Source organism: Natrix helvetica, assembly GCF_964273705.1.
Source record: "Natrix helvetica genome assembly, chromosome: 3".
In the NCBI taxonomy this organism is placed as follows: Eukaryota; Metazoa; Chordata; class Lepidosauria; order Squamata; family Natricidae; genus Natrix; species Natrix helvetica.
The window spans coordinates 20,960,050-20,983,994 of NC_138549.1; positions in this window are offsets into that span (position 1 = coordinate 20,960,050).

The window sequence follows — 23,945 nt, forward strand, 5'->3', positions numbered from 1 at the left end:
ACTGGGACACAGGGCACTTGAAAACTTTATAAATGGGAACATGATTCTGGAAGGTATCTAAAAAAAAACCTTACAGATAGTGGATTGAACATATGACTGGAATGGAATACAGAAGGCGGACTTGGTCTGGCTTGCCCATAATAAAATGAATTTCAACTCAGTGATTTCAAAAGTCTTTATGTGGGATAGTCTTTATGTGGGATAGTCTTTATGTGGGATAGAGTTTTTTTTAAAAATAGTTTTCATTAAGTTATAAGTTATTATAAAATACAAAATACAAAAGCAAATAAGAGGACAGTGAGAGGGAAGGGGAAAGGGGAAAGAAAAGTGAGGAAGGATAGAGGAAGAAAAAGAAACATTGAATTCTGACTCTCTGTTACAGTAGAATAAGGCATTAACAACAAATCACAACTTTTTGTTTTACCATGATAGTATGAACCAGTAATTTCTATAAAGAATTATCAATGTAATCTATAAGAAACTAAAATCAAAATTTCATTCTTTTCCACATCAAGCCTGAAGTCAAGAAGCGGCATGTGGGAATAGTTTTTCAACCTGCAAGCCAAGCCAATCTGAGGATTCTTGCCGAATTCCTACGCAAATATTATGTAGACTGAGACCTTACAACAATACAATACAATAGCAGAGTTGGAAGGGACCTTGGAGTGTAGCAATCACTGGCCTGGATTGAAGCTAGGCCCAAGTACAAGATAAAGTTTCGTTTTTCCATAAGTTTCTATTCCTGAACATTTACAAGATTTCCTGTAAACCATATGACCATGAACAAGCTGTGTGTAGTATCATGTTTCTGTATATGTGGCAGTAGTTATCTATGCTTATGCTTCACTCTCTGACCAATAGAATGTTACTTCTTTGTGTAAGCTTTCTAATAAAAGAGGTCGGACGGAGCAATCCGTGTGCACCCACCTCGAGGACTTCATGGTGTCGAGTCGTTCTTGAGTCAGGTGCCCCTGTGCTATGGCACGCACCCTCGCAAGGGTCCCCAGAGAAGCAAGCCTCCCCCCGGTCCTTGCAGGTGTCAAGGACCCCCTCACCAGTGAAACTTCACAACTGGTGACCCCGATGTGATTCCTGTCTAGGTCTGCGTCGCCTCCACCCCCGTCTTACACACCTGGCAAAGGATTGATCATCGTAAGTATGGGCTCCTCACTTTCCAAAGCTTCGTCAGTGCATAGGGACGAGCTTCTTACCTTCGTGGAGAAGGCAAATTGCTTGCAAAAAATTAACGGCACCACTATCTATCCTCTTTCTAAAACCTCTTTAACAAAATTTCTTCAGTATTTAGAAAAACAGTGCCCGACTTATCCGGCAAAAGGCACCCTCCGACGCTCGTCTTGGGAACGCCTTGGAAAGTATCTTCATGATTATCCCTGTGCTCCTCCGGATATTTTAATTATATGGCGTGCTATAATGGCCGCTCTCACCACACTATATCCTAATTCTACCGCCCCTGATGAGGTTTTTCTTTCTTCTTCTAAGGATTCCTCCCAATCCTCTCCGCCTCCTTATATCGATCATCCCCCTCCTCCGTCCGCACCGCATCCTGTTTCCCAGCCTTCTCCTCCGCCCACCCCTCGTCGCGCCCCCCTTGTCGTGGCTGCCCTTTCACAAGTTTCTTCGGAATCTCTTTCTTTGGATGATATTTCTGCTTTTCCTGTTTTTTGGCAGCGTCCTGCCGCCGGCGCCGGCGCTCCTGCCGGTGCCCCCCCGCTGCTCCCCAATATGCTCCTCTGTGCCTCAAACTTTTGAAAGGTCTTAAAGAGGCTGTAACACAATATGGCTTGCAATCTCGCTACGTTAGGGGCATTTTGGGGTCTATTCCTCCCGGCGGTAATGCTGACCTCCTCCTTGCCGATTGGCAGTCTCTTTTTCAAATGATTTTGACCCCGTCTCAATATATGGTTTGGGATTCCTCTTATAGAACCTCTGTTCGTGCCGCTATTCATGCCGCTGCTCTCCCTGTCAATGTTCTTGCTGACGATGTGTTGGGAGAAAACACCCGTTTTACCATCCAACAACAGACTCTGTCTGATAGAGCTGCCTTTCCTTTTATTCGGACTTATGTTTTAGCTGCTCTTGCTAAGGTAGATGAGGAAGGTTCCTCGGCTACGGCCACCTTTACGAAAATTGTACAGGAACCAAGAGAGTCCTATGCTTCCTTTATTTCTCGCTTGCAAACTGCTCTTGAGCAGCAAATTGATAATGTAGCTGCCCGTAATGAGATTTGTCTTCGCTTAGCTTTTGAAAATGCTAACTCTGACTGTCAGGCTGTTCTTCAACCCCTTGCTCATAAACCCAATGTAACTCTCCCTGAGTTTCTTCAAGCATGTCGTATTGTCGGAACGACTTCCCATAAGATGTCCGCTTTAGTTACTCAACTTTCTGCTTTTTCTACCCCCGCTACTGTTTCCGACGCCTTTCCTATTACTACCTCGCGGGGTAACTGTTTCAATTGCGGAAAACCTGGCCATTTTAAAAATCAGTGTCGCGCCCCGGGAGGTGGGGGCGCTCCACGGGGAGGCGCGCGGGGACCACCCCCTCCCCCTTCCGCGCCTCAAGGTAGACCTAAGACGATTTGCCCGCGCTGCCGCAAGGGCTTTCATTGGGCTTCGTTCTGCCGTTCCAATCCTCCCCCACCCCCTCAGTCGGAAAACTGATTGAGGGGCGCGCAGCCAGCCCCACACCAAAGGCTGCTTTAACTCACCCTGAAATTTATCTTTCTCATCTTGCAGTTTTTCCGGTAGAACTTTCTGAGGACATCACCTATGATGATCCTGGTTCCGTTTTCACTCTTCCTTTAACAATTACTACAATGAAACATATTCCGCCTTCACTCCCTGATCTTCTTATGCCTAACTCCACCCTCACCATTGAAGGTGTGGTTGCGGCTCCCTTTCTGTATGACTCCTCCTCTCTGCATAATCTTTCTCTTGCCGCTATGGGCGATCGATGCTTTACCTTGTCGGCTCATACTATTATAGCTACTCTTATCCTTTTACCTCCTCCTGATCCCTCTCTTTTTGCCTTACAGCAATCTGTTCAACTTTCCAAACCCATTCTTCCTGTCCTGCTGAACGGCCGCTCGTTTTCCGGTCTCATCGACACTGGAGCTGACGTTTCTGTCATCCGAACTTCGGAGTGGCCCCCCTCCTGGCCACTTGCAGACACTCTTTCTGTTCAAGGTGTTGGAGGAGCTCAGGCTGCCCAGGTTAGCACTCAATGGCTTGCCGCTTCTACTCCGCAATCTTCTACTACTGCATATCTCAAACCCTACGTTTTGCCACTTCATTGTAATTTGTGGGGAAGGGATCTCCTTTCGCAACTTCATGCTTTTTTGCATATCCCTTAGCTATGTTTTCTTTTTCTCTCCCCCTTGTTCTTAAATCTTCTACCCCAATTTGGATTGATCAGTGGCCATTGACAAAGGAGAAATTAGATGTTTTACACGATCTTATTCACCAACAGTTAGCTGCTGGTCACATTGAACCATCTTCTAGTCCTTATAACACACCTATTTTCGTTATAAGGAAAAAGAGTGGCAAATGGCACCTCCTACAGGACTTGAGGAGAATAAATGCTGTCTTGCAACCTATGGGACCGCTTCAATGCGGCTTGCCCAACCCAAACTTGATCCCACAGGGTTATGACTTGATGGTCATTGATCTTAAATATTGTTTTTTTTTCTATTCCTCTCATGCCTAAGGATAGAATTTTATTTGCCTTTACTGTACCTGAGCTTAATAATTCAAGACCCACTAAACGTTATCAGTGGAAGGTTCTCCCGCAAGGGATGTTAAATTCCCCCACCATATGCCAGTATTTTGTGGACAAGGTACTTCAGCCATATAGGGAAAAGTATCCACGATTTTTAATTTACCACTACATGGACGACATCTTGGTTGCGGCTGAAGGACCCAAAGGTACAGTTAACAAAACCTTCCCTTATCTTACTTTTCTTCTTGCTCAGTCCGGTTTACATGTTGCACCTGAGAAAATTCAATCACAATACCCCATACAATATTTGGGCCACAAGGTATTGGCTTCCAGTGCCTCTCCTACCATTCCGCTTTTAACCCTTCCCCAACCTGTCACTTTGGTACAGTTGCAGCAATGCTTGGGTACGCTTAATTGGGCACGTCCTTATCTTTCTATTTCTACTTCTGTACTTTCACCCTTATTTCAAGCATTGGTGGGCCTTAAGCACCCAGCGGACTCTATGCAGCTCACTGATTCACGGCTTGCTGCATTGTCCACAGTTAATTCAGCCTTGCAGCAAAAGTGGGTGGATAGAGCGCTATCTAACCACCCTCTTTCTTTTGCAATTATATCTACACCTGTTCTTTTTACTGCTGCTGTTATTCAAATATCTGATTCAAAACAACTACATATTTTGGAATGGATTCACCTCTCACATACTCCCAGAAGCTCCTTAACCACCCGAGCATCTCAAATGGCCCAGCTCATCGAAAGGGGCAGGAGAAGGACAAAAGCCCTTATGGGACTTGATATACACACACTTTATTTACCTTTCAAGCTAACTCAATGGGAACCTCTTTTTCAAAATTCAGACTCATTGCAAGATGCATTGGAGGGATGGAATGGGATCCTTTCTTGTCACCTGCCCCCTGATTATAGACTTGCCTTATTTAAGACCATTCCGATTACCTTTACCACCCCTCTGGTAAACAAACCTTTGAAGGATTGCCTTTCTGTTTTTACAGATGGCTCAAAAACTGTCGGATCTTCTGTTTGGCAATTAGGCTCGGAATGGCACAAACGCCTCACCACACACCAACCCTCTGCCCAACAAGCTGAGCTGGCTGCACTAATATTAGCACTTACACTTTTTTCCAACCAACCCATCAATATCATTACTGACAGTCTTTATGTGGCACAGCTAGCTTTATGTATATTTGATTCATATATTTCCCCTGCGACCCCTCCCCCCTTAATGAACCTTTTTTTACAGTTACAAGATTTGTTGAAACAACGGCGACATTTTCTTTTTATTGCCCATATTAGAAGCCATCAACACCTCCCCAGCTTCTTGTCAGAAGGTAACCATATGGCCGATGAAGCATGCAAGCTTCTCCCTATTCAGGCCTCAGATAAACTAGCCCCCTTAACAGCGGGGGAAAGTCATACTTATTTTCATCAAAATAAAAAGGCTTTAATGAAGGAATTTGGTATTTCAATACAAGAGGCCACGGCTATTCTACAGCAATGCCCTACCTGTAGCCTTCAATCTCCATCTATTCCTCAGGGTGTCAACCCAAGAGGCACTCAAGCCTGTGATACGTGGCAAATGGATGTAACTCAGTATTCCTCCTTTGCCCCCTGGAAGTATATCCACGTTTCCGTGGACACATACTCAAGATTCCTTATGGCCACCTTGCAAAGGGGGGAAAATACCAAACATGTTATTAATCACTGTATTCGGTCTTTCGTAACGCTGGGATGTCCAAAAACTTTAAAAACAGACAATGGTCCTGCCTATAGCAGCTCTGCCTTTTGAGAATTCTGCCATAGGTGGTCTATTGTACACAAATTTGGGATTCCATTCAACAGTAAAGGTCAGGCGATTGTTGAACGACACAACAAAACATTGAAAAATGCTTTAGACCGATATTTGGGGTCCAAAGGCGCAAGCCCCCCGACTCTCCCTGCGTTACAAAATATTCTTAACCTATGTGTATATACTTTAAATTTTCTTAATTTGATGGGCACCCCCCCTTCAACTGCTGCTTCCCGTCACTTTTCTAAACCTCCTATTCCCGATTCTAGGCCACTTGTTTATTATAGGCAACTTCCGGACCTGGCATGGAAAGGACCTGCGAAGCTCATCATGTGGGGCAAAGGATACGCTGCCGTACAATTATCGGATCGAACCTTGTGGGTGCCTGCTCGTTGTGTCCGGCCTTGCCACCTTGATATCACAAAGGATGATCCTGCTAATCCTGATGATCTTTACTTGGACGTCCTATTCTCTGGCTGAATTTCAAGCTTATCCTCATGTTATTTTGCCCCCCCCCCTGGTGTTTCTGTTTATTTTTCCTTTTTTGACAATTTTCCTTTTGTATATAACTATCACTTGCAACATAATGATATATCTTTGCAACATTCTTGCCTAATTTTTTCTTTATTTCCACTAACAATGGGCTTTTATTCCTGCTTGGAATTTTATAAAGGGCAATATTTTAACCAAACTGTTCCCTTTTATTTTATTTTTTCACTATATACCCCTTCTTTGTCACCTGTTTTTTTTAAATGGCATGTCTTTTTCCACAATCACATCATACGATATTCATCATTTTTTGTCCATATAATTGGCCGCTGTCATGGTTTGTGTTTCCCTAATTTTTGCTTGTGGGACCCCGCACGGCTCTTTTTAACCAGCGGCCAGCCGGATTTTTATCACCCTTTTTTGCTAGAGTACGAAGAGCATCCCTCTTTTTATTGCCTCGTCCTGTTAAGACTACTACTCTTATTAGAACCTGGAGATACCACAACGATGCATTTCTAGGACTAACTTCGCAGGTTCTCACTTGTTTTCAAAGGTCTCCAAAGAAAAAGCGGGGCACTATATGGAGGTGGTTTTTTTAACAACACTCAAAACCTATTGAACTCTTCCAAATATTCCATCATTTCTACCTTTAGAGCAACTCATTTAGCCATAAACTCAGTTCAAACACTGGACTTTGGTATTTATCAATGCGAGATTACAAAAATGGTTAAGGGCTTTGCCACATCCTCTAGGTTGTCATTGCTTCTCAGACAGGCAAAAGAACCCAATCGTATCTTGTTTCCTGTTCCTTTCCAATCCCGCTATCGACGAGAACTTAAAGACTTTCAAAACCACCACCGACCACAAAATTATACATGGACCATAAAGGACTTCCAAGGACACGTACTTTTCACAATTTCTAATCGTACTAATTGGCCATGGTTTCCAATCCTACAATTTGACTTTGCCGAAATGGCCGTGGGAGCTGTAGCTTTTCGGAACAAAACCTCTTGTCGAGTTAGCCCGAAAGAACTATCCCGCCTTTATGTTTATTTTTGCCCCAAACCACGATCAACATCCACCTTTAACCGATGTGGCGGAATGGCTGATTTTTATTGCGGAAGTTGGTCCTGCGTATCAACTGGGGACATTTATTGGGATCCCCCTGAAAAGAATGACTATGTTTCTATTGTACGTTCAAAGGGCAAACCTACCCTGCCCTCCTGTAACGACTGGCACTGTTGTTTTCAAAAACACAATCCTTTTAACATTTCTTTTACACAGATTGGACAGACTTTGCCACTGACTACGTGGATGGGGGGGTTACAATGGGGAGGAAGGGAATGGAGTAGCGAAGGGGATTATGGTAATGTTTTTACCCTTCAGGTTACGATCACCCCTGTCAAGTCTCCCCCAGTCGGACCCAACAAGGATGTCGTTTCTTCCTTTTGCAGCCATTAGGGAAGCCAGGAAACCCTTTATTGTCTCTTATTTCTTCCTCCTATTCTGTTCTTAATAACAGTCATGCCTTTCCTAATGCTGATCCGGAGTGTTGGATGTGCCTTTCTTCCCAACCACCATTTTATGAGGCCATTGGCTCACCCTTCCCCTTTGTGAATGCTACTTCAGATACCACCTGTCGCTGGAGTAGTTCTTCTATTACTGTTTCTTCTATTATTGGTCAGGGTTGTTGCATAGGCTATGTTCCCTCTAATTATTTACAATATTGTATTAATGCCTCTACAGATATTTTTCATCAATGTACGATTTATTTGCCTAAATCTCGGATGTCTTCTTTTGTCCAGTCATCTGATATTCATGGGGGCTGGGTGACTTTGTTTTCTTCCCACTCCACTGCTGATCTTTCCAATTATTTTAAAGGATACTTTTTTATTCCCACCAATGGCTCCATCTGGGCTTGCTCTACAGGAGCCACTGCCTGTGTCCAAGGAGACATTCTTCACCAACAACACTCCTTTTGTATCCAGGTCCACTTGTTGCCTAAGATATCTGTTTTTTCCAACTTTCAATTTATTGATATCATGGCCCCCGCTCACTATTTTTTGAGAGCAAAACGAGAGGTCATCACAACACTCACTCTGTCGGTCCTTTTGGGCCTGGGGGCAGCAGGAGCTGCCACTGGAATTGCTGGTCTCGTGGTTAACGATCAGCAAATTCGCCACCTTAGCACTGACGTTGATGCTGACCTCCAGCGCATAGAAACATCCATTGTGGCCCTCCAAGACTCTTTGACCTCTCTTTCTGAAGTTGTTTTGCAAAACAGACGTGGGTTAGATCTTTTGTTTTTGAAAAGCGGGGGATTATGTGTTGCCCTAAAAGAAGAGTGCTGCTTTTATACAGACAGCTCAGGTATTGTACTTGACTCTATGGCAGAATTGAGCAAACGCCTTAAGGAACGAGAAAGGGAAAGGCAAGCAACACATAGTTGGTATCAAGGTTTGTTTACTCTTTCTCCTTGGTTGACTACTTTACTTTCTGCCATCATAGGCCCCGTAATATTCCTCCTTCTTGTTTGTACAATAGGACCATGTGTGCTGGGAAGATTGCTTAAATTTTTAAAGAATCGCTTACAAACTTTGGATGACAATGTTGCTGAAACACGTAAGACGGTTCAATTTCTTAGTCATGTGGTTAAACATTCAGGCGATGATGTCAAACAACCGCTTTTAAATTTCTTTGATAATGAGAGCGACTTAGAGGGGGAACTGGATGCCAAAGAGATGTTTGGTGAGAGTAGTAGGTTGGAACCGAAGGGTCTCGGCCTACTGCCTCAGACCTACACTCTGGAGACATCGAAAGCCCCTTGCCTTGAGTTGCTTCAAGAAAATAAAAACAGAGGAAATGTAGCAATTACTGGCCTGGATTGAAGCTAGGCCCAAGTACAAGATAAGTTTCGTTTTTCCATAAGTTTCTATTCCTGAACATTTCCAAGATTTCCTGTAAACCATATGAACATGAACAAGCTGTGTGTAGTATCATGTTTCTGTATATGTGGCAGTAGTTATCTATGCTTATGCTTCACTCTCTGACCAATAGAATGTTACTTCTTTGTGTAAGCTTTCTAATAAAAGAGGTCGGACGGAGCAATCCGTGTGCACCCACCTCGAGGACTTCATGGTGTCGAGTCGTTCTTGAGTCAGGTGCCCCCGTGCTATGGCACGCACCCTCGCAAGGGTCCCCGGAGAAGCAAGCCTCCCCCCGGTCCTTGCAGGTGTCAAGGACCCCCTCACCAGTGAAACTTCACAACTGGTGACCCCGACGTGATTCCTGTCTAGGTCTGCGTCGCCTTCACCCCACCCTCCGTCTTACCTTGGTGAAGAAGGAAAATTGCTTGCAAAAGGTTAACGGCACCACTATCTATAGCAGTGTTTCTCAAACTTGGCGACTTTAAGTCCTGTGGACTTCAACTCCCAGAATTGCTGGCTGGGGGGATTCTGGGAGTTGAAGTCCACAGGACTTAAAGTCGCCAAGTTTGAGAAACACTGATCTATAGCATGCACCCTTGCGAGGGTCCCCGGAGAAGCAAGCCTCCCCCCCGGTCCTTGCAGGTGTCAAGGACCCCCTCACCAGTGAAACTTCACATTGGAGGTCTTCTAGTCCAACCCCATCTAGGCAGGAAATCCTATACCATTTCAGACAAATGGCTATCCAACATCTTCTTAAAGACTTCCAGTGTTGGGGCGTTCACAATTTCTGGATACAAGCTGTTCCACTGATTCATTGTTCTAACTGTCAGGAAATTTCTCCTCAGTTCTAAATTGCTTCTCTCCTTGATTAGTTTCCACCCATTGCATCTTGTTCTGCCCTCAAGTGTTTTGGAGAATAGTTTGACTCCCTCTTCTTTGTGGCAACCCCTGAGACATTGGAAGACTGCTATCATGTCTCCCCTAGTCCTTCTTTTCATTAAACTAGACATACTCAGTTCCTGCAACCGTTCCTCATACGTTTTAGCCTCCAGTCCCCTAATCATCTTTGTCGCTCTTCTCTGCACTCTTTCTAGAGTCTTTTCTAGAGTCTCCACGTCTTTTTTACATCGTGGCGACCAAAACTGAATGCAGTATTCCAAGTGTGGCTTTACCAATATCACTATAAAGTGATATTAACACTATTCCTCTGTTTATGCAGCCTAGAACTATATTGGCTTTTTTGGCAGCTGTGCACACTGCTGGCTCATATTTAAATGGTTGTCCACTAAGATTTCCAGATCTCTCTCACAGTTTCTACTATTGAGCAAGGTGCCACCTATACTGTACCTGTGCATTTTGTTTTTCTTGCCTAAATGTAGAACCTTACTATTTTCACCATTGAATTTCATTTTGTTAGATAGTGCCCAATGTTCAAGTCTGTCAAGATCCTTCTGTATCTTAAGCCTATCTTCTGGAGTGTTGGCTATTCCTGCCAACTTGGTGTCATCTGCAAATTTGATGAGTTCCCCATTTATCCCCTCATCCAGATCATTGATGAAGATGTTGAAGAGTACTGGGACTAAAACAGAGCCTTGGGCTACTCCACTGCATACTTCCCTCCATGTTGATGCAGTTCCATTGAGGACTACACGTTGAGTGCGGTTGGTCAGCCAATTACGAATCCATCTGATGGTGATGCTGTCTAACCCACTTTTTTCTACTTTATTTAGTAGGTTATGGTCTACTTTATCAAATGCCTTGCTGAAGTCCAAGTAAATTATGCTTAAATGTTAAGTGTTTGCAACATGCTGTCACCTATTGTGTTCTGTGTCTTGTCCTTATCAGCCATTTTTTAAATATAGGAACACTTTTTTGGCTGCATAGATCATTGAATGTAATGTTCAATAAAGTTGTGGCCCAGTATTGGCCCAGTATTGAGGAGAATTTTGCAAGAATCTGAGTTTGCAACAGTCGAGAGGAATATAGCATTCTATTAAGAACATGAATGGATGGCTGGATGAGAGAAAAGAAGAGGAAAAAAGATGATTGGGCCACCCCAAGATCTAATCCTGGATGAAAATCATGACTGTTTGGTAAGTATCGTATTTTTTGGAGTATAAGATGCACCTTCTTCCTTCAAAAAATAGGCTGAAAATCTGGGTGTATCTTATACACTGAATACAGCATTTTTTGCCTCCCGAAACCCCACCCCCTTCACCAAAATGGCCTTGCATAACTTTTAGGAGGCTTTCAGAGAGCTCTTGGGAGCTGAGGAGGGCAGAAATGACTGAAAAAAGGGCTGTTTTGGGGAGGTTTGCAGAGTGCAAAAACTTTTTTTTCAATTTGCCTCATCAAAACCTTGGTGCATCTTACACTTTGAAAAATATGGTATATACTTAGGAATGGGTTTGAATGTTTCTGATATGTAGTAGCAGCACACAATAGGGAAGAACAAATACAAAAGCATGACTTATTTGTTTGTTTATGAGAAAATAAAAAGAACAAGAGAGAGAGAGAGAGAGAGAGAGAGAGAGAGAGAGAGAGAGAGAGAAAGAGAGAAGGTTCTGAGCCTGAAAGAAACCATTGAGTGAAGTGCCAAGAGCAGATTGTAAGAAAAGAAATGAAATAAACCAGAATAACCAATTTCGTTGTATACATGATGTACAATGACAATAAAAGCTATACTATACTATAAAGTCCAAAGACTGTGGGTGAGAAACTATAAGTACTGTTAAGTCTGTAGAGATTCTCAGTCATGCAGGTCATGGTTGTCCCAAAGGTGCTTTTTGAGGAGGCAACTGGACTTTCTTATTTTTTCTTTTGAAGACGTTTCAGTTCTCATCCAAGAAGCTTCTTCAGCTCTGACAGGATAGCGGAGAATGGAAGGATTTATATTCCTTGCAGACAGCTGGCTATCTGCATCCTTTTAGTGGGTCGTTAAAGCACTTGGAGGTCTATCTGTGTTCCTCAGGGTCTTCAATGACCTGCTAAAAGAATTTAGATTACCAGCTTTCTGCAAGGAATATATATCCTTCCATTCCCCACTATCCTGTCAGAGCTGAAGAAGCTTCTTGGATGAAAAGCAAAATGTACAGCATGAAAAAAAGATGGTAGATTATTTTTCCAACAGAAGAAATGGAAAATGAATGTAAGGAAAGAGGATGTGAAAGTTGTATGGAAAAAAGTGCAAGCTATGCAAACATACCAGATACTTGGGATGTATTCCTCATGGTACCCAATTTTTAAAGGTAATAGGAATGATCCTATAAATTAGAAACCAATTAGTTTACTGAACATCAACAACAAATTATGTGCCAGACATCTGTGCTGTAAATCTTGTGGCTGACTGGATGAGGAGAATATTATTAAGATTGAGCAGATGGAGTTCAGAAAAGGAAAATCTGATAGATAACTCTTTGGATTTACAGCAACTAGTGGATAAATAAACTGGTAGCATAAGTGCCCAATTGTCCATGAATCCTTTGAACTTCATGGTTGTCTTCAATTCCATTTCAAATTTAGCTCTTTGTTGAAATTCCGTTTCAAGTTTAGGTCTTCGCTGCGTGTCACTTGTCCACATGGATGGAATAAGGATCAAACTGCAAAACAAATGAACAAAGGAAGACAGAACAGGCCAAGAGGAAGAGGGAGACTAAGAAATATCACAACTGGGTGGAATTCATAAGATCTTGAAAAAGAAAGAAGTTAAATAAACAATGTATGAAATGATATCCAGATATAGTTGAAGTAAGGACGATTTGTAATGACAGAATGGTAAAAGAAATATAATAAAAGGTGTGACGTAATCTAGATCCCACTATATTTCCTTTTTTCCCCTCTACTCTTTTGCCCCTCCTTTTTTATTTCCATGTTTCACAAATTTTTCACCCCAAAAGGGAATAGTAAGCTAGTAATGTATGGAATACATATAGCAGCTCATTCTGCTAAGCTCTATAACAAGCACATATTACCATTAAGCAAATCAATTATCCACAGTAGGCTTTTTTTTTAGAAACCTAAAATAAATGCTGGAAAGCAGCAAAAACATTTACAAATCATGGTTGCATGATTATAGGATGATGCAAACGGCCGTTAAGGTGAGCTGGTTGCCAAACAGCCAAAATGTGATCCCATGACTAAAGGATGTATGGCCATTGCAACTTCAAAAATGGGTCATAAGTGGGTTTTGGAGTCCATCATAAGTTTGATTGATCACTAAGTGACTTGTTATAAGTCAAGGATTTCCAGCAAAAAAAAAAGTTTTTGTTTCATGAAAAAAAAAAAAAAACCCTGTTCTTACAATGTACCCAGAGATATCTAAAAGTGCAGTTGTGATTTAGAACTAATCTCAAATGCAGTAGAAATTCTGGAATCCTGATATAGTAGTGATAGTAGCAGTAGTATAGTAAGAGCACCACCAACAGGATGTTTCGAAAGTCAGCAGAAATGAATGAAACAGAAAGGAGCGTATCTATATAGAGTATAAAAACACCATGAGACATTGATACTTTCAGAAAACAATCTTGTTAAAGGCCTTTCTGTATAAACGAATGATCCTTGTTAAGAGGAGAAATGAATGAAAGGACCCTCTGGATGCCCATGAAATTACTTAATGAACCATGTGTATTGCACATTAGAAAAAAACATCTGGTCGCAATCTCCCACCCCCTTCCCTTCCACTTTCATTTCAAATATACCCCAGGTATGAAAAGGCTGGGGAAAGTTTTTCATAAACATCTGTGAGGTCTATGTTTCTGTTTTTGCGGTGGCTCTTCCATTTTGCAAATACAGATTGAGTCTATCACTCTAAAACAGGGGTGTCAAACCTAAGGCCCCTGGGGTGCTTAGATATGGTGCTTTGATGTGCAAGGACTGCAGGAAGCCATTGTAGCCAAAAATATAGCCTGGGAGTGCCACGTGTGGCCTCCCAGGGAGGGCTCTGTTTTCGCTGACAGGAGGCCATTGCAGCCAAAAATCGAGCTTTGATGAATGATGTCGAGCTGGCCAGGTCATTCCCCACCCCAGGCACACCTACCTCAGCCACACCCACCTAGGTCAAATACAACCCTGATGCGGCCCTCGATGAAATTGAGTTTGATACCCTGCTCTAAAATAATATGGTGTAGGAAGTGGTCTAACTTTCCTGAGACAGTTAGCTTATTCTCAAATCTTTTCCAAATTGGGGGTGGGATCAGAAGTGTGCATGGGAAGGGAGAAAAGGAAATCCTCTTAATTTCCTATAAAAGAAGAATGTTGAAATGGTGTGGTGGGTGTTGGTACTCTCTGAACTTGGTTGTTTTATTGCAGAAATAAATAATGCTAGCACTGATGATGTTACCTAGTTTGGGTAATGAAACATCTGCAAGAAAATAAACAGGTTCAGAGAGCACCAAGGACCCCTCTTAAATTCCTTTCTGAAAGCTTTACTTTAACGTACAATGCTAAATCTTCAAAACCGTCTAATATTTCCTCTTGGACCACATCTAACTTTCTCACTTCTCTTCCAAGTATTTTTCCCCACTCTGTGTCCAGAGTTATCCATTTTGGGAGGGTGGGGGGGAGTATTTACTTTTTTGACCCACCTCCCCTCTTCTCTTTCTTCAGGCCCGCTTTGTACATATTGTAAGTTACTGCAAAGTGAATTATGACTTTCCTGCAGTAATTTATTCAGCTCTCCAACACTTTATTTAAAGCCTGCTTCAAACCAGCCTGAGATGCGTGAATTCGTAACCCTGTTTTTAGTGTCTGGGTTTTTGCTGCCTGAAAACTGAACTAACGTATCACATCTGTCTCTGTTTCTTTTATTTATTTATTTTCCCCAGTAAGTTTTTCAGAGTCGAAGACTGCATATGTTGCATTTTAATATGTGTTTTAATAGAATTATAACACTTTTGGATTTCAAACAAAGTAGAACTAATGAGAGAGAGAGAGAGAGAGAGACAGACAGACAGACAGACAGACAGACAGACAGACAGAAAGACAAAGAGACAAAGACAGAGACAGACAGATTTAGAAAGAGAGAGATAGTGAGAGAGATTGTTTTAAGTTAAAATATATGCATTTTGGAATATTTCAAAATAAATTTAGTTCTATATATTCTACAGAATATATTTAGCTTGTATACACATACTTTTGTGGATAGACATACACAAACACATACATACATTGGCTACTGTTTATAATCAAGTGGTACCTATATTTCATAATTTGTAAAACAAATCCAATTGATCAGTCTTACTCAAACAGAATGGATGCACCATTGTTTCAGAATTAGTTGTTGATTTTGCTTGCCCAAGACTCAATGTGCAGGTATGGTACTGCAAAGTTTGAGAACATCTGTAATGCAGAAATTAAAATGCAATTATTAAAATGAGTCGGAATCTTTTTTTAAACTCTGGCCCATTTCCAATTTAGTTGGATGCTTGCGAGGGGAACAGGATGTCACACAAATGTGATTAATATTTTAGGGAATGTGGTAACACAAAGTGTGAGAGTTTGTGTGAGAATCCCAACTGTAAGCATGTGTTTATTTCAGAACCAGTTAACAGAATCAGGAGGCAGAAAAGTAACAAGTACAACAAAACAAAAACAAAGCAAAACAAGATTGTTCTTGTGTTTAATTTCAAAATAGGGATTTGGGAGAATAAAAAACAGAAGGAAAGGGCTAAATGAGCTGAAGAATTGCAGATAGATTCAACACAAAGACGACCACAGAACCCCACACATAGAATATGCAATGTAAAAAAGAGCAGCAGGGAAAAAGCCAGAATGGGTGAGTCTTTCTCCCTCCAAGAAAACCTGTCCAAATTAATTACATCAGAATTGTTAGATGCAAACAAGAGAGCCAACAGTTCTCTCTAAGTCAGACTAAGAGGATTTGTGAAGGAGAAAATGGTCCTTATACAATAATACAATAGTGGAGTTGGACGGGACCTTGGAGGCCTTCTAGTCCAACCCCCTGCCTAGGCAGGAAACCCTATACCGTTTCAGACAGATGGCTATCCAACATCTTCTTAAAGACTTCCAGTTTTGGGGCATTCACAACTTCTGGAGGCAAGCTGTTCCACTGATTAATTGTTCTAACTGTCAGGAAGTTTCTCCTCAGTTCTAAGTTGCTTCTCTCCTTGATTAGTTTCCACCCATTGCTTCTTGTTCTGTCCACAGGTGCCTTGGAGAATAGTTTGAGTCCCTCTTCTTTGTGGCAACCCCTGAGATATTGGAACACTGCTATCATGTCTCCCCTAGTCCTTCTTTCTCTTAAGCTAGACATACCCAGTTCCTGCAACTGTTCTTCATATGTTTTAGTCTCCAGTCCCCTAATCATCTTAGTTGCTTAGTTGCCCTTGGCTTGCTTCTTCCAACTTCCCCCAGCTTTGCCCAATGTATGGAACATAAAACAATGCAATTGTGCCTGAGATTCCACAAAGCCAGAAAGTCTACTGATTCGGATTATTTTGATTCAAAGGTTAAAATTTTAAGGATGATCAAACCAGTTTAGAACTGGAACACTTTTCAAGGCTTGACAAACTACTGGAGAATGGAGGAAAATATACCAGATGACCAGGAGTGGGCTTCAAAATTTTTAGCAAAGGGTTGTCTGCCTGGTTGCTGGATGGGCAGGACCATGGTGAGTTGGCCTAGTCAACCTTCTGCACCACGGAAGGTGATGGTTTTCCCTTCTTCGGCTCTGAAAATTTTTCTTGAGCCTCCAGGAGGGTGAAAATGGCCTTTGCAAACTTCTGGTAGGCCCGTTTTTGCCCTCCCCGAGCCTCTGTGTGCCACATACTTGCTTGTATCCAAAATGGGCCATTTGGGACTCCTGGGAACGGCAGGATGAGCAGAGCCAGCCAGGAGTGGGATTTCGGGGTTCTCCGAACTGCACAGAATCTTCTCCGAACTGCACAGAATCTTAGCTAAAGGTTCTCCCGAACCCCTGCAAACCCCCAGCAACCCACCCCTGCAGATGACATAGGGAAACATAGTTATAGTCCTTGCCAGACTTATGGAATAGACGAGATAGGAAATATTACCAGATGAGCTAATTCAACTTTATCATAAGGATCCAATCTGGGTCGGTCACTGGGACCAGTCTTCCAAGCATTTGGATTCATGCTGGAGTCCGTCCTCAGGAGCCTTTTGTAAGGATACATTGAAAGAATCTCAATGAAAGTTTCCCACACCCCACACCATTCTCTTTATAGCCCAAGAAACTAAGAAGGTTTGCTTCTAAGTTGAGACTCTAAAAAGAGTGCAGAGAAGAGCAACAAAGATGATTTGAAGACTGGAGGCTAAAACATATGAAGAATGGTTGCAGGAACTGGGTATGTCTATTCTTATGAAAAGAAGGACTAGGGGAGACATGATAGCGGTGGTCCAATATCTCAGGGATTGCCACAAAGAAGAGGGAGTCAAACTATTCTCCAAAGCACCTGAGGGTAGAACAAGAAGCAATGGGTGGAAACTGATCAAGGAGAGAAGCAACTTAGAACTGAGGAGAAATTTCCTGACAGTTAGAACAATTAATCAGTGGAACAGCTTGCCTCCAGAAGTTGTGAATGCCCCAACACTGGAAGTCTTTCAGAAGATGTTGGATAGCCATTTGTCTGAAACGGTATAGGTTTTCCTGCCTAGGCAGGGGGTTGGACTAGAAGACCTCCAAGGTCCCTTCCAATTCTGTTATTCTACTTCCAAGTTATCTGCCCCACCCACATTCCTTCTGTGGATTAAGTTGCCTTTTATCTAATCATTCCTCTTGCTGCATCTGTTTGCCCTATCATCTATCATGGTAATTCCCACAGTACAGTATATCTCTGCATACCTATACCATGTTGTTGCAGTTAGTACATGCTGTGTTGATGAGTTTTAGCCTAAAATATTGAAATTATTTTGGGGTTGTTAAAAAGAATCAAGTTCTTCAGATTACAATCTATAAAAAACATTTGAACCAAAAATCATTTGGATTGACTAAATCATTCAATATTTGAAATATATATAGAACTAAATTTATTTTGAAATTTGTGTTACAACCCCTGGTATGCCCAAATATGGGAGAGAGCTCACTACTCCCCATTTCTGTCCTTCGGCTCATTACAGAAAACCATCCAGGCAGAAAACCTGGCTTAGTGGATAAGTCTCCTGCCTAATATCTAATACAGCCCAGGTTCAAATCCCAGTAAGGGTATGGCTAGCTGATGAGAGCTAAATAGCTTGAAATAGATCTATACTAGTCTCCCTTTATTTATTTATCAGCACAAATTCAACACACACACACACACACACACACACACACAGACAGACAGACAGACAGACAGATAGATAGATGATAGATAGATAGATAGATAGATAGATAGATAGATAGATAGATAGATAGATAGAGATAGATGATAGATAGATAGATAGATAGATAGATAGATAGATAGATAGATAGATAGATAGATAGATAGATAGATAGATAGATAGATAGTTGATGATAGATAGATAGATAGATAGATAGATAGATAGATAGATAGATAGATAGATAGATAGATAGATAGATAGATAGATAGATAGATATCTTTTTCCCTCTCCCCTCTCTTTCCCTCCCCCTCCCTCCCTCATTTTCTCACACACAGGCCCACAATCCAAAATAATGAAACTGATCACCCAGTGGTCTCCTTGTGGCCAATATCACTAAAAAGATATTGGCTCTTCGTGGTTTCCTCATGGTTAATATCACTGAAAAGACCCCCACTGTGGTAAGAGTAGAGCAGAGATTATGTAAAACTCCAATTATAGGAGCATGACGAAATATAACAACTGTATCTCTATGCTCTGAGGACCTAAACAGAAGGTGAATTGTATACACCATTCACATAACTGAGAATATAAAATTTCAATTTGGGGTTGGAAATAATAAAAATGGTGAACACCTTCTAAGTGTTTATGACCCCTGGTGTGTTTGGGGAATTTGGCCCACAATTTGAGTACTTCTGGTTTAAGTAATGCACATATCTCCATACCTTAATTCCTTTTATGGTAGAAAGTCATATAATAATCTTGTAAGGAATTGTGGCTTTCAGTTTCCCCATTTTGTTTTCCCAGTAGATTTGGGAATATATTTATTTCACTGTCTTATAAAATAATAAAATAAAAAATGAAATAGATCAGTCAGCATAATGCTGATACCAGGAAAAGGTCGAGAATATATTATTAAGCAGTTGATTTATGAGCATTAATAAAAGAATATTTTGCTTAGTAGAAGTCCACAGTGTTGCCAATTTTAAGATCTCTCTCTCCCTCTCCCCCCTCCCTCCCCCTCTCTCTTTCTCTCTCAGCGTAACCAATTTTGTTGACTTATGGAATGCAGTGAATATCATATACTTCATTTTAGCAAAATCATTTGGAAATTCTGGTAGACAAGATGGCTAAAATCTCAGCTGGATTGTGCTACCATTATAAAAGTCAATTTGTCTAATGGTTAAGACATCTGGCTAGAAGCCAGGAGGCTGTGATTTCTAGTTCCATCTTAGGCATGAAAGCTAGATGGATGACTTTGGGTCAGTCATGCATCTCAGCCAGTGGTGAAATTCATTTTTTTTTTATTACCGGTTCTGTGAGCTTGGCAGAGAAAGGATACCACAAAATACCCATTCCTTCCCCACTCCTGGGGGAAGGATATTGAGAAATCTCCACGTCCATCCCACTCTGGGGACAGCCAGAGGTGGTATTTACTGGTTCTCCAAACTACACAAAATTTCAGCTACCGGTTCTCCAGAACCTGTTAGAACCTGCTGAATTTTACCCCTGATCTCAGCCTACCCCAAATCACAAGGCAATGACAAACCACTTTTGTAATCTTGCCAAGAAAACTGCAGCAAGTTGTCCAGTCAATTGCCAGAAGTCTTAACTATCTCAAAGCACCACCATATGATCACTATATTGGTACAAAATTGGTTGAACATTGTACTCAATACATTATCATCATTTATCACTTACCTTTTGAACCTCATGGCAGCATGACAGAATGTAATTAAATGCTGCTAGTTTCTGGACCAGGTCTGTTTCATTTGTACATATTTTAGTCTTGTATTCTATATTTTATTTTTTATGTCATGTAGTAGTGTGCCTTATTTTAATTGTGATGCTTCAGACATGAATAAACTTACTTTTTGACAATTTTTGTTTTTAAAGGTGGTAGAAATCTGTAGATAGATAGATATATGATGATAGATAGATAGATAGGTGATAGATAGATAGATAGATAGATGATAGATAGATAGATAGATAGATAGATAGATAGATAGATAGATAGATAGATGATAGATAGATAGACAGAGAGACAGACAGATGATACAAAACTTATTTCCATAGTTTTTTCCCCTGCCCCAATAATATAAATTTTGTCATTGAAATTTTAATTTAAACCATCAGAGCCAAATATCAATTCAGACCATCACTTCCAAGGATATCTCTGTAAACATCTCAAATCATACTGCCAATACTTAGAAGTTAATCACTGAACTTCAATAATAAGATTTTTCTGCTAATATTTGGAAAGAAAGAAATTAGGTAAAGCAAGCATGGGGTGTAAAACTTCTAATAGATTTATTACTGTATTCTTTGGAGTATAAGATGCTCCAATGCACACTAGTTTTGGAGGAAAACAAGAAAAAAAATCTGCCTCGGCTTACCAGCATCCAGCGGTATTCACTTGGCTAGCATATTTGCAGGAAACAGCAAACAGCCTAGTCAGCTTCAGCTTGTTATCACAGCCTGATTCAGCATGAGCAGTTGATTGGCCGTTGGATCAGCTTCCCGGAATACTGCCAATCAGCTGATCCATGTTGCTGGGATCACCACAGCCCATCACATTGATGCTGATTGCCGCCTCCGGGCATCACATTTTCGGCCTCCATGCATGGTGTTTTCATGACCTGTTTTTGGCCTCTGCGTGTCACATTTTTGGCCAGTTTCAGGTGGCGGCTGAAAATGTGATGCACAGAGGCCAAAAACACCATGCATGGAGGCAGCAATTGATGACGATGTGCTGTGGTGAGTCCTGCAGCCTGGAACGGGTCTAAAATGGAGTGTTCAGAGGCCGAAAATGCAACACATGGAGGTAAAAAATGTGGCGTGTGGAGGCGGAGATCAGCGGCAATGTGCTATGCTGATCCCTGCAGCCTGGAACAGGTCTAAAATGGAGTGGATGGAGGCCAAAAACACAATGCGTGGAGGCAGCGATGGCGGCAATGTGCTATGGTGATCCCTGCAGCCTGGAATGGGTCTAAAATGGAGTGTACAGAGGCTGAAAATGTGATGAGCAGAGGTAACGATTGGCAGCGATTGGTGGCGATGTGCTGTGGCGATCTCTGCATCCTGAAATGGGTCTAAAATGGAGCAGATGGAGACCAAAAACATGATGTGCAAAGGCTGAAATTGGCAAAAGGGTGAGGGGTGGCATTTGAGAAGAGCTTCAGCAATATTCACTGTATAAGACACACAGACATTTCCTCCCACTTTTAGGGGTAGGGTGAATACAATAGAATAATAGAATAAATTTAATTTGTTAGCCGCTCCCTCTCCAAAAGGACTCGGGGCGGCGTACAATAAAAAACCCATACAAATATACATATACATACAATACATACACACATACACATAAACACATACACGTACATATACATGGAGGAGGTAACAATCGTCAAATGCATACAATAATAATAATAGAATTAAAATTAACAATTAAAATACCCTCAGTTAAAATTACAAATTTAAAAAAGGCTGTCAGGCGCAATGGGATAAAACTATGGTTGAGCCAGGCCAGCTAATTGGAAAAGGTGGGTCTTGAGCTTTACACGGAAGGAGCGGAGATCGGAGGTAATCCTGATGTCAAGGGGGAGGTCATTCCACAGGGCTGGGCCCATCACAGAGAAGGCTCTGCTCCTAGGCGTTGCCCCACGACACTGTTTAGTGGACGGCACCTGGAGAAGTCCCTCTCTGTGCGAGCGGATTGGTCGCAGGGATGTATGGGGCAGGATGCGATCCCGCAGGTAACTAGGTCCTGTGCCATGGAGCGCTTTAAACATCGTAATCAGAACCTTGAAACGCACCCAATAGACCACAGGAAGCCAGTGCAGCTCGCGCAGGAGAGGTGTTACATGGGAGTATCTAGTACTCCCCATAATCACCCGCGCGGCCGCATTCTGGATCAACTGCAGTCTCCGAGTGCATCTCAAGGGAAGCCCCATGTAGAGAGCATTGCAGTAGTCCAGGCGAGACGTCACCAGCGCATGAGTGACTGTGCGTAAGGCATCCCGGTCCAATAGGGGGCGCAATTGGCGCACCAGGCGGACCTGGTGGAACGCCCTCCTTGCCACGGCTGTCACATGGTCGTCCATGGACAGCCGGGCATCCAGGAGGACGCCCAAATTGCGTGCCCGCTCCATGGGGGCCAGTTGCACGCCCCCGATGGCCAGAGATGGAAGCAACTGGTTGAACTGGGGGGCCGGAAGCCACAGCCACTCCGTCTTGGAGGGGTTGAGTTTGAGTCGGTTGTCATCCATCCAGACCTGCACGGCTTCCAAGCACCGGGACATCATTTCGACGGCCTCGTTGGGATGGTTCGGGGTGGAGATGTACAGCTGAGTATCATCAGCGTACAGATGATATCCCACCCCGAAACCACGAATGATCTCGTCCAGCGGCTTCATATATGTGTTGAACAGGAGTGGCGAGAGGACCGACCCCTGTGGCACCCCACAGGTGAGGGGGCTCAGAACCAATCTCTGCTCCCCTGCCAACACACGTTGCGTCCGGCCGGAGAGGTAGGAGCAGAACCACCATAAAACGGTGCCCCTTACCCCCAGCCCCTCCAGCCGGTGCAACAGGATACCATGGTCGATGGTATCAAAAGCCGCCGAGAGGTCTAATAGGACCAGGATAGAGGAACAACCCCTATCTCTGGCCCTCCAGAGATCATCAACCAACGCGACCAAGGCCGTCTCCGTGCTGTGCCCAGGTCGGAAGCCGGACTGGCGTGGGTCTAGATAATCATTTTCCTCCAGGTGTCGTGGAAACTGATAGGCCACCACACTCTCTACAACCTTCGCTAAAAAGGGAAGGTTGGAGACAGGACGATAATTGGCTAGCTTCGTTGGGTCCAGGGAAGGCTTCTTGAGTAAGGGTCTCACCACCGCCTCTTTCAAGGCGGCCGGCAGAGACCCCTCGCCCAACGAAGCATTCACTAGGCCCAGGAGCCAGTCGCGTGTAACCTCCCAGGATGCCAGTACAAGCCAGGAGGGGCACGGGTCCAATAAACATGTGGTAGATTGCAGACGTCCACGTAACCTGTCCAAATCCTCGATGGCAACCGAGTCAAACTCCTCCCAGAGTGGTCTCTCAAGACTCGCCTTGGGTGTCTCCACTAGACCACTGAAAGGGATCCATTCCCTCCGGATTTGAGCGATTTTATCCTGCAGATATTTCCCAAATTCCTCTGCCCTGCCCTGTAAAGGGGCTTCCCGCGGCCTCTGAGACAGAAGGGAGCAGGTCACCCGGAACAGGGCGGCAGGGCGGTTCTCTGCGGATGCAATGAGAGCGATGGTACATCTTATATTCTGAAAAATATGGTGTAGTGCAATGGTGGGTTTCAAATTTTTTTAGAACCTCTTCTATAGGTGTGGCCTGCTTTGTGGGAGTGGCTTGGCAGTCATGTGACTGGGTGGGAGTGGCTTGGCAGTCATGTGACTGGGTGGGTGTGGCCAACTTGTAAAATGTGGTGAAACTCACTTAACAACGCTCTTGCTTACCAACCAAAATGTTGGCTCAGAAACTCTGGCATTTGAAACACGCAAGTCTTAAAACTGTCAAGTTACAAGACCCTTGAACCCTAACCCTTTAGGGGAAAAAAAAACCCAGGGGTGTTCAAACTTGACAGCTTTAAGACTTGTGGAGTTCAACTCCCAGAATTCCTCCTCCAGTCATGTTGGCTCAGAAACTTTGGCACTGAAGCATGA